This window comes from Arachis ipaensis, chromosome B5 (assembly GCF_059453495.1).
Source record: "Arachis ipaensis isolate K30076 ecotype BB chromosome B5, ASM5945349v1, whole genome shotgun sequence".
Lineage (NCBI taxonomy): Eukaryota > Viridiplantae > Streptophyta > Magnoliopsida > Fabales > Fabaceae > Arachis > Arachis ipaensis.
In genome coordinates, this window is record NC_142440.1 from 149,296,356 (window position 1) to 149,308,637 (window position 12,282).

Below are 12,282 nucleotides of genomic sequence, written 5' to 3' on the forward strand. Positions count from 1 at the left end.
CCCTGTTACCGGGCTGACGAGCATGGTTATAGGTGGGCTGCCGCTTGTTGGCTGCCATGACCTAGCTAACCTCTTCGTCGTTGATGTACTCCCTAGCCACATTTTTTGTTTCTTGCATTGTCCATACGGGCTTGGTGGTAAGGTGTTTCTTGAAATCCTCGTTCAGCAACCCGTTCGTCAAGCATAAACTGGCCACCGAGTTGGTCATACCGTCAATCTCCAAGCACTCATCATTGAACCTATCTAGGTACTTCCTGGTCGGTTTGCCGCTTCTTTGCGTCACCCCAAGCAAGTTGATCGGGTGCTTCGCTTTATCATACGTGTGGTAAGGCGGTAAGCTGAGCTAGGAAGGCATGGGTGATGTCTGCAAAGGTCATCATGGAGCCTTGGGGGAGGGCGTTGAACCAACGTATTTCCGGGCCCGTCAAGGTCATAGGGAAGGCACGACATCTCACTTCATCACCTACCCCTTCCAAATTCATCCTGGCCTCGAAGGCCATTAGATGTTCCTGGGGGTCTTGGGTCCCGTCATACCTCATGTCCGTTGGCTTATCGAAGTGCTTCGGTAGCCGAACCTCGAGGATAGAATGATGGAAAGGGGTTGCCCCCATGATTATGGGACGTCGCATTCTCCTTGGTCTTTCTCTACTATCTTCGTGGTTCTCCTCCGCGGTTTGTCTCGTCGAAGGTCGGATGTAAATTAGGGGATCTCACCGTCTTCTTGGCAACTCCCTGCTTTCCTCTTGGCTTTCTGATTCTGATCGGGGGTTCGGGGTGCGTCTGGAATGACTTCTTCGGGGGCTTCTTCCTCTCCTTTGAGGAGATCGGGAGTGATCTTGTCCAGGAGCTGGTTGGTAGCGCTCCCGGCTTGCTAGCTCGCGTTCTAGGTTCTGCACCCTGTGACGCAGCTCCTGCATTATTCTGGTGTTGTCACTGCCTGTTCCTCCAAAGGGGCGCCTCTCCTGAGAGCGCGAGAGTAGCTCGGGTCATCGCGGGGGGGACCTTGTACGTTCGCGGGAGGAAGCCACAGAGGCCACCCTACCGGTTCGGGGAGCCATCTCTCCCCCGCGTGGTTCGCCTCTGTCATCCGCCTCCACAGGACCCAACAGAAAGTCCATTCAGGCCAGTTTCTACAGACGGTGCCAATGTTCGGGGCTTCGTGTGCCGGACGGGTCGGAGATATTCTCCGGGTGAGATGGTGGGAATCGGCCTGGATCTGCGTCTGGTGAGCGAGTCGTAAGGGTAACGACCTCCCGAGCTTCTGCGGTGTGAGGGAGGTGCCACCTGCAATGACACTCCGACGCTCAAGTCAAAAATGGTACAGATGGCAGTGAGAGTAAAGGTGGTAGTGACGTACCGTGGGGGAGGGGTAGGGCCCTCCCCATATATACACTGTCAGTAGGGTGGGTCCCACAGGAGAGGTCTCTTTCCTAGAAGCTTCCTCTCCCAGCTGTCGCATAGCTGGCTATCAGGAGGTAGGTGCCCGGGTCAAAATCCGGGCGTGGGGTCCGCTAGGTCGGCTAATCGGGTCGGGTCGGACAATGACCCAGCCGGGCCGGCCCGGAACAATATATAATATAATGATTAATTTTTTATATGATTTATGTTTGTTAGTTTTATATTTTGTTAAAAGTTTCATAACCTTTTTTTCTACAAAAACGCTATTTGTACGCTAAAATTAGTCACTAAAATCAGTCACCAATATATTCGTATATAAATACATGTGTGATTTAATTTATTTTTAATGTGTATTTATATTCCAACATGTATTTTATACGAGTGACTGATTTTAGTAGCTAATTTTGATATACATGTAGCATTATCCTTTTTTCTAATATAATATAATTAAAAGATGAAATTGAATCAGTCCATATTGAGAATTATTATTACAAGTTATGCATCTCTTTCCTTCTTAGCTTTTTTTATTATCTTACAATGACTTATAAGGCTCATCCTTAAACGCTCCTTACTAAGTTTGAAGTGCTGCACACCTTATTAATTCGTTAAATCTAAACTCTTCATTTATTATATTTTATTTGAATGGTCTAGATTTAAAAAGATAACCTATTAATCAGGTTAACTAGTTTTTTTATAAATTTTAGATTTTTTTATAAGATTCAGATATTGGACTGAAGTCCAAAATAAAAAAAATAATAAATATTAAAAGCACTATGTCTGTACAAAAAAAAGTTACTAGGCTTTAGAATTAAAATAAATAATACATGAAAAATAAATTAAAAATTCATGTACTAAATTCAGAAAAAAAAGATATATTAGAATCTTAAAAAAAATAATATTAAATATATATTATGTATATAATATTAAAATTTAAATAAATTTTATTTTGTGTGAAACAAAATTATAATATTAAATATAAACACAATGATAAATTGTGTTATATAAATTTAATATATATATAATTTTATTTTGTGGGAAACAAAATTATAACATTAAATATGAACAGAATGATAAAAGATTTTGTATTATATAAATTTAATTTAAAAAAACATATATACAACGTAAAAAGCAATCAAACAAATAATAATTTTATTTAGTGCGAAACAAAAATTCATTTAAAAAATATTTATATATTTTTTTATTAACAAATTTTTTATTGAAATATGTTACTTTGGTATATTTAAAATATATTATTTGGAATATATTATTTTAGTTAATATATATTATTTAAAAGAATATTTAAAATTTATTATTTTGTGTTAAGAATATTATTAAAAATATATTATTAGTTTTTCTTAAAATAAAATTTTCTTTTTTTTGGTTCAAATATTATGACAAAAAAATTTACATAACTGCGATTACTCAATAAATATTATATAAGTTAATAAAAGAAAGAAGTACTTTTTTTAACCAAAAATAGGAAGACTCAAATTTACGACTTTTTAGGTAAGTATAGCAAGACTATACCATTTAAAGTTCGAATTATAGCTGGTTGCAAAAAAAAAACTCTTAATTATATATTAAATAGAATAATTATTTATTAGACTCATTCTTATACAAATAAAAATTTCTCTTAGTTTTATATATATAATATTTTATATCAATTAATTTCAAAGTGTAATTATTTTTTGAATAAATTAATAAAAAAGTAATACAAATAATTGTTTAAATATAATTGTATTTTAATTTTTTATTCTATTACGTACACGTTGAGAATAATTTGAAATAAAAGATAATGGACTTGTTGTAACTGCCATGCATTTTGTGCTTTGAATGTGTCGTCATCTGAGAATCATGGCACCTTCATAGAGACTGGAGTTCTTCTACAAAATCGATTTTGCATTTAGAGTTAGCCAATCAACAGCGGTGACAGACACAGACAGACTTCTTCCTCCTCTATGGCAACGATTTTTCGGACTTTGAAAGTTATTCATGGAAGAGTTGGAAGGGAGTGAATTCAAGAGCGTCAAAATCTGTAGCTAGCCACAAGCCCACAACGTCTAAAGATACTTGAAGACATCACATCGGTAATAACAGAATAATAGAGGAATTCGATAAATTTTTTTGAGTATTTTTGTGGTGTAAAGGTCGTCCTGTATTAAATGAAGGAATTAGTTTTTTTTGTCAGTGTTAATTTTTTGTTCAGCCCATGACCAAAAAAATAATAACAATAATAAATAAATTTAATTTACATGATAACTTTTAATAGTAAGTTAACTTTTAAAAAGTGCTGCACTCTCTACTTTATTTGAAGTGCACTAACTTTTACCTATAACATCTATCACTATTTCAAATTTGCTAATTTTATCTTGAGGGTTTTTGGAGCTCAACCCTTGTTCTTGTGGTCATTTGGAACTAGGCAAAAGAGACTATGGTAGAGAACCAAGACGAAGGCCATAGAAGAAGGGTGAAGCACGATGAAAATGTTGACGATGGAATAAGATGGTGGAGATTTAGTAAGAAAAGTAGATGAGATGTTGGTAGCAGACTCATGTGAAAGAATTGGATATCAAAAAAATAAAAAAGAAAAAAAAACACAAAGCCAAAAAGGGAGTAGTCGTCGGCGTTGTTGGTTGATCAGCAATCGACGCGACTTTGGTGGTTGAGAAATTATAATCCTTAGACTGCGTTTAGAATGAAGACTGAGAAGAGAGAAAGACTGAAAAATAAAAATTAAATTAAGTTTCTGTATTATTTTGGTATAAAATGTACTGAATCGAGTTATGTTTCAGTAACATGTTTGGTTTAGTATAAATATAAATATTAGAGAGTGGATTTAGAATTTAAAAAGTTAAATAAAATTATTTTTTAAAAAAATATTAATAAAATTTTTGTCTTTGTTTTTAAAAATTTTAGCATCATGTATTTCTACTTTTTAAAAGTATTAAAAAGACTAAAATTTTATATTCTAAAATTTAAATTTTAGTTTTAATTTTTTATCACAAAATACAATACTCAAATTTCAGTCTTAATCTAAAAAAACAAACGCAACTTTAGTAATAGAAATTTGGCTCTCCAAATGAGATAATAAAACCCTAGTAGAGATCTTCAGATGCTACATTACATGCCTCAGCCACTTTCTTTTTCTTTTTTTTTTATTGGGGGTAATGCATTTTATTTTTAATTGTTTTTCATCCTGATAGTTTTTTTTTTTTTTTGGACAGGCATCCTTGTGTTTGAATTTGGAGGACTTTGTGTTACATTCAAGTAAGTTGGTCTATGGCAAAATTTAATGCAATGATGAAAACATGTTTGTCCAATAGACGATTTAGTACTTGTTTTTGTCCAATCCGTCGTGGATCGAAGCTCCATTTAAGGGTTTGTCGCTGGCCAATAGGTTGCTGCGTGCACAAGGCAGGATTCGAACCCCCGACACTTGTTTAAACGGACGAGTGAGCTGACCACTCGACTAACCCAAGTTGATTACCGGATATTGAGTTACTCTATGACCAAATAAAACCTCCACAAGGCCTATAAACTTAAGCCCAAAAAACACAATACTTTTGGCCCTGGCCGAAGACTGTCCAAAGACAAAACTGCCATTTGATGAAGGAGAGTGTGTTAAAAACAATTAAAGTCCAAGACTAATATATATATATATAAAGACAAAACTACCCTTTGATGAAGGAGAGTGTGTTAAAAACAATTAAAGTCCAAGACTAATCTTCATAGTAATACAAATAGGGAGCTCATTTGCTGACGTGGCGCTCATACGTTGATTCTGGGAGTTTATTTGCTTACGTGTCGTCACTAGAAATTTTTAGATTTATATTTATAAATTATAAATTATTATTTGCTTAGGTTGTTATTTTCAAATTTTAAATTTGGGTTGTTTTAGTTACGTTGTTATTTTTTAAATTTTAAATTGTTTTATTTGTTTGGGTTGTTGTTACGGTGGGTAACCGGAGATTAATGGGCTGGATGGCGTTGGTTGGCCCAAACGTATGAAGGAGGTGGCTTTCGAGTGGATCTGTTATTCGGTGTTCCTCCGTCCGACTTGTACGTGTGAAAGAATGGGGGGTGGTACCTGCAAAGACACTCCGATGCCTAAGTTAGCAAGGGTGTGAGCAGGTTAGAGAGTATTGGGACTTCGAGATACCTGAATGGTGTCAGTGTATTTATAGTGGTGAACCAATAACCACCGCTGAAGTAGTGCCACCTTTTTAGGTGGATAACCGTTCCCATATCTTAGGGAGGTTAAGATATGGCTCTATGAAGTGGTTAGAGGGTTTCTAGGGGCAGTTACTCATTCGAATGAGTGTTATCTGCCAGCTAACCCTCGTGTCCGACTTCTTTGGAGCAGGTCGTGTTAAGTACCGACTTCTTGGGATGAAGGCTGGTACTGGATGAAGGCCAACCCTTTGGGTTGGGCCTTTTTGCTTGGATCCTGGACCTTTATTATTGGGCCAGGGTATGAACAGTGCCCCTACTCGAGCCCAATTTCTTTTTAGGATTTGGGTTCGAGTATTCAACTCGGGGTCGTAGCCGATTTGCAAGAGGACCGACGTGATGGTTTAAGAACCGACGTGATTTTTCGTGACCTTTTGGTTCTGACAGTTACGTCTAATCAAGCGTCGTGTCCGTTAGGGGTGTGCGTAGGGATTTAATGGCCTTGGTAACGGTGCATCTTCATTAATGATTGCCCCAATTTTACCATTATGCCCCTAACGTTCTTATAAATACTTTCCCTCTCTTTCGTTGTTTCGTTTCTGCGATCTTTCAAATTTCCCTTGCATTCGTTCGTGCTGCATTCTTGCGTTTTCGAAGGCTTTTGCTTCCAACCCTTATTTCCGGATAAAGGTTAGTTCTTTAATATGCCCTTGTAGATAAATTTGATTTGCAGACTTTAGTTTCGCATCCTCCTCCCTTTAGAGACCGTGTTGGTGATTTTTCTTTTCCCCTTGTAGGTTTTGTTACCCCCTTTTTTATAAAAAGAAATGGCTTCTGTAGATGCTCTCTCTCACTGGGTTGATGTCACGGTCTTAGGGGAGGAGCCCTCAGTCGATTCTGAGTTCATTACCAACCTTCGCACTCATCACAGAATTTGTACTTCTGAGGATGACGAACCAAAATATGAATTGGTAGTCCCGGGTCCTGAAGACCGGGTTTGTTTTGGAAGAGTCAATGAGGCGGCCCCTCATTTTTTCTTTATGTATGAGTGCATGATCACCCGTTTGGGTGTTTTTCTTCCTTTTTCAAATTTTGAGATATCTGTTTTGCGTCACTGTCGAGTCGCTCCCACCCAGCTTCACCCCAACTCTTGGGGTTTTTTGAAAATTTATCAATTCATCAGCCAGGCTTTAGAGTTTCCGACTTCTTTAAAGATTTTTTTCCATCTTTTTCATATGACAAAATCCTTCAGTGGGCTAAACAATAAACAACAGTGGGTGTCGTTCCGAGCCATACAAGGTCGGAGAATCTTCACCCTTTTTGACGAATCCTTTCACGACTTCAAGAACTACTTTTTCAAAGTGCAAGCTGTAGAGGGTCACCACCCCTTTTTCCTGGATGATAATTCCTCTCCCGATTTCCTTTATATTGGCTGGAGGCCTCCCCCTGCGAGAAATATGGTCTGGATGACCTAAATGAGGTAGAAGCAGCCATTGTGGGGTTCCTCCGAGAAGTGTGGGGGAGGGCCCCATACTTGGACACAAAAAAGTTTCTCCAGGGGTCTCCGACCTTTGTCCAGGCACAGCTAGGTAGCTTTTATTTGTTTGCTGGATTTCCGACTTGTCTTATCCGACTTGTCTAATCTATCATTTGTTGCTTTTTTCAGAGATGGTAAAGGCAAACGCTCAAGAATCTTACCAAAGGGTCCAGGAGGCTAAAGCAAGGTCTCGCGCCAGGACTGGTGGCGTCAGGGCAGTTATCTCTCCTCCTCCTCCTCCTCGGAATGTTGGGACTCCCTCTCAGCCCATTGTAATTTCTTCTTCAACTTTCTCTCAGCCACCCCCCTGCTCGACCTTCTTCTGAACCAGATAATAAGAAGCGCAAGACCTTAGAGTCTGGCTCTTCTGGTGAGGCGAAGGCGGATGCTCTTGCATTCGTCCGAAAGAACATCTATCCCAACGTTCGCATAAACATGGATGATGTTTCTGTTCGGCGCCACCTTACCACTCTGGTTGAGGAGAGCCTGAAGGCGGCGGGGGTTTGTGGCAAACTCTTGGATATTTTCGAGAAGGCCCCTCTTAGCTCTTTAGGGATGACCTCGAGGGTCGAAGAGCTGGAAGGAAGGCTTCTCATATATCAGGAGCATGAGGGGAAGTTGAAGGAGGAAGTTGCCAAGCTGAGGGAGGAGAGAGATAATCTTCGGGAGAGTGGGAGGAAGTTGCAATCCCAATGCAACATGGAGGTGGATTTGAGGAAGGCAGCGCAAGCCAGCTACAACAGTTTATTTGATGATCTTGTGTCTGTAAAGAATGACTTGCTGAATGCCCGAAAGGCCTATACCGAGTTAGAGGACTCTATTGCAGATGGTGCTGATGAGGCTTGGCGGGTTTTTAAGGAACAGGTCGGAGTCATTGCTCCTGACTTGGACCTTTCTCCTTTGGACCCTGATAAGATTGTTATTGATGGTGCCATCGTGGATCCTCCTGTCCCCGTGGTGGAGTCCGAGTCCGATTTGAAGACTCGGGGGCAGAGGATCATAGAGTCCCCTCCTCGCTCTAAGGACGCTCCGGGTTCTTCTACTGCTTCTCCGACTTCCTCTCCAGCCCTTGCTCCTGGCGTTCCTTCCGACTCTGCTAGTGGTGCTCCTTCTACTCCTCTTGCTAAGAAGTGATTTTGGCTATTGGGGCCCGGCCTGTGGGCCCCTCTTTTAAACTCTTTTATATTTATTTGTTGATGTTTGCAACAATTTTTTTGCCTTTTAGGGCCGTAAACAAAACAAATTTTCGATACCCTTTTTAATAAGGGTTTAATTTAGCGTTTAAATAAATGCCCTTTTTTGGATAAGGGTTTTGAGTTACCTTATGCGCGCATGCTTTTCTATTCGTGGTTCTTTTGACTTTTTGATCTTTTCTGGAAAAAACCTTTTCTTTGGGGCTTGCCTGCTTTTCTGAATCTTTTTTGATCTTCAAGGCAGCCTTATAACTTTTTCTTAGTTTTTCCTATCTCTTTTTGTTATTCCTAGTACTCAATTTTGTTTCATTGAGTTTTTCGTGACTTAGGCTACTTTTGCGATTCATTTTAATTTTACTCGGCTTCGCTTTCCGACTTATGAGTCGGACTGCTCCCGAGTTTATCATGATCGACTTCTATAGCCTCTTTACGCCGACTTGTACCTCGTCGTTTTATCCTGACGACCATCTAGGTCGGTTCATGGGATTTTCACGTTTTGTCGAGCTTAAATCGGCGTGTTTCGTAGAAAGAGAATAAAAAGGGAATTTAAAAGAGATATTTAAAATGAAAGAGATCTTTATTAATTGAGGAGGTACCTTCTTGCTACTAAGGGCTTTTGATAATTTATTTTCCCTTAGCCCCTACTATGATGCCTCGTTAAAAACCCTTCTCCAGAAAAAACCCTTTAATTTTGGAAAAAAATCATGAAGTTGGGAAAAGAGTACATCAGGGAGTAGGGTTCGCTTTTTAGCTGTAGTACCTTTTCATATTACAAGCATGCCATGATCTTGGTAACTCGTTGCCGTCAAGGTCGGTTACCCTATAATAGCCTTTTCCTAAGACCTCGTTGATCTTGTATGGTCATTTCCAATTTGCAGCGAGCTTTCCTTCCCCAGATTTGTTGACTCCAATGTCGTTTCTGATTAAGACCAAGTCGTCTGGGGTGAAACTCCTTCGAATGACTTTTTGTTGTATCTCGCGGTCATCCTTTACTTCAACGCTGCTTCTCTTATCTGGGCTTCTTCTCGGATTTCGGGAAGCAAGTCGAGCTCCTCTTTGTGCCCCTGTATATTCCTGATCTCGTCATGGAAAATCACTCTTGGGCTTTGCTCATTGACCTCTATTGGGATCATGGCTTCTACGCCATAAACTAGTCGGAAGGGTGTTTCTCCAGTGGCGGATTGGGGGGTTGTTCTGTAAGCCCATAGTACTTGTGGGAGCTCTTCATCCCAAGCTCCTTTCGCATCTTGTAATCTTTTCTTCAGCCCTGCCAGTATGACTTTGTTGGCTGCTTCGGCTTGCCCATTGGCTTGTGGGTGTTCCACTGAGGTGAACTGGTGTTTGATGTTCATACTGGCTACTAGGCTTCTAAAAGTGGAGTCGGTGAACTGGGTTCCGTTATCTGTGGTAATGGAATAAGGTATCCCATACCTTGTGATTATATTTTTGTAGAGGAACCTCCGACTTCTTTGTGCAGTGATGGTGGCCAGTGGTTCTGCTTCTATCCACTTTGTGAAATAATCTATTCCCACTATTAGGTATTTGACTTGTCGTGGCGCCTGGAGAAAAGGACCTAACAAATCCATTCCCCATTTTACAAAGGGCCATGGGGGAGGTGATACTAATGAGCTCCTCTGGGGGGGCCACGTGGAAATTTGCATGCATTTGACACGGTTGGCACTTTTTCACAAAGTCTGTGGCATCTTTCTGCAAGGTTGGCCAGTAGAATCCAGCTCGGATCACCTTTCTGGCTAATGATCTTGCTCCGAGATGGTTCCCGCAGATTCCACTATGTACCTCCTCTAATACCTCGGTGGCTCTTGAGGTCGGTACACACTTTAACAATGGTGTTGATATCCTCCTTCTATAGAGAATATTTTTCACCAAGGTATAGTGTTGTGCTTCCCTTCGGATTTTCTTGGCCTCCTTTTCCTCCTTGGGGAGGATGTCAAATTTCAGGTATTCGACTAAGGGGTTCATCCATCCGAGGTTTAATCCGACCACTTCAAAGACTTCTTGTTTGTCTTCCATTTTTACCACTGAAGGTTCCTGGAGAGTCTCTTGAATCAGGCTTCTGTTATTTCCTCCTGGCTTGGTACTTGCTAACTTGGATAGGGCGTCTGCTCTGCTGTTTAGATCCCGAGTTATGTGTTTCACCTCGGTTTCTGCAAAGCGCCCCAGGTGCTCCAAAATTTTTTCCAAGTACCTCTTCATGTTTGGGTCCTTTGCCTGATATTCTCCACTTATTTGGGAGGTCACCACTTGGGAGTCGCTGTATATCATCACCTTCGTAGCACCGACTTCTTCTGCCAGCTTCAATCCTGCGATCAAGGCTTCATACTCTGCCTGATTATTTGAAGCTGGGAATTCAAACTTGAGGGAAATCTCTATCTGGGTTCCCCTTTCATCTACCAATATTATGCCTGCACCGCTTCCTGTTTTGTTGGAGGATCCATCTACATAGAGTTCCCATGTAGTTGGTTTTTCTCCTTGATCTCCTGCATATTCTGCAATGAAGTCGGCGAGGCACTGGGCTTTGATCGCCGTTCGAGTTTCGTACTTCAAGTCGAACTCGGAGAGCTCCATTGCCCATTGAACCATTCTTCCTGCAACATCCGTCTTTTGGAGGATTTGCTTCATGGGTTGGTTCGTGCGGACTCTTATTGTGTGAGCTTGAAAGTAAGGCCGTAGCCTTCGAGAGGCTACCACTAAGGAGTAGGCAAATTTCTCTAATTTGTGATACCTTAGTTCAGGGCCCTGTAGAACTTTACTGATGAAATAGATTGGGTGTTGACCGTCCTCGTCTTCTCTTATCAAGGCTGCTGAGACAGCCTTGTCTGCCACGGATAGGTATAGGACGAGGTCTTTTCCGGCTACAGGTCGGGTCAAAATAGGAGGTTGGATCAAAAACTTTTTGAACTCCTGGAACGCCTCCTCGCATTCGGGAGTCCATTCAAACTGGTGTCCCTTTCTCAATAGGGAGAATAGTGGAAGGGATCTTAGTGCTGATCCTGCCAAAAATCTGGAGAGAGCTGCTAGCCGGCCATTCAGCTGTTGGACCTCTCTCAAACAAGTCGGGCTTTTCATTTCCAGGATAGCTCTACACTTGTCGGGATTGGCTTCGATCCCTCTTTGTGTTAGCATGAATCCTAGAAATTTTCCTGCCTCCACCGCGAAGGCGCACTTTGCAGGATTTAGTCTCATCCCGTGCAACCTTATGGTGTCAAAGACTCGTGAAAGGTCAGACAAGAGGTCGACTTCTTTCTTGGTCTTTACCAGCATATCGTCGACGTACACATCCATCAAGCTCCCTAGGTGAGGGGCAAACACCTTATTCATCAGCCTCTGATATGTGGCCCCTGCATTTTTCAATCCAAATGGCATGACCACGTAGCAAAAGTTAGCTCTGAGCGTGATGAATGATGTTTTTTCCTGGTCTGGTTCATACATCGGGATTTGGTTATACCCCGAGTAGGCGTCCATGAACGACAAGTATTGATACCCCGAGCTAGAGTCTACTAGGGCGTCAATGCTTGGTAGTGGATAAGGGTCCTTGGGACATGCCTTATTTAAGTCGGTATAGTCGACGCACATTCTCAATTTACCATTTTGTTTTTTGACTAGCACTACATTGGCTAGCCATGTTGGATATTTGACTTCTCTGATGAAACCGGCTTCTAGGAGCGCTTGTACTTGCTCCTCTACTATTAGAGCTCGCTCTGGGCCGAGCTTGCGTCTTCTTTGTTGTACAGGTCGAGATCCCGAGTAGACCGAGAGCTTGTGGGACATGAGCTCGGGATCTATCCCAGGCATGTCGGAGGCCTTCCAGGCGAAGAGATCGGAATTATCTCTTAGGAGCTTAGTCAACTCTTGTCTTAGGGTTTCCCCTAGGTTGGTTCCTATGTGAGTGTTTTTTCCTTCCTCTTCTCCGACCTGAATCTCCTCGGTTTTTCCTCCGGGTCGTGGTCGCAGTTCTTCTTTAAT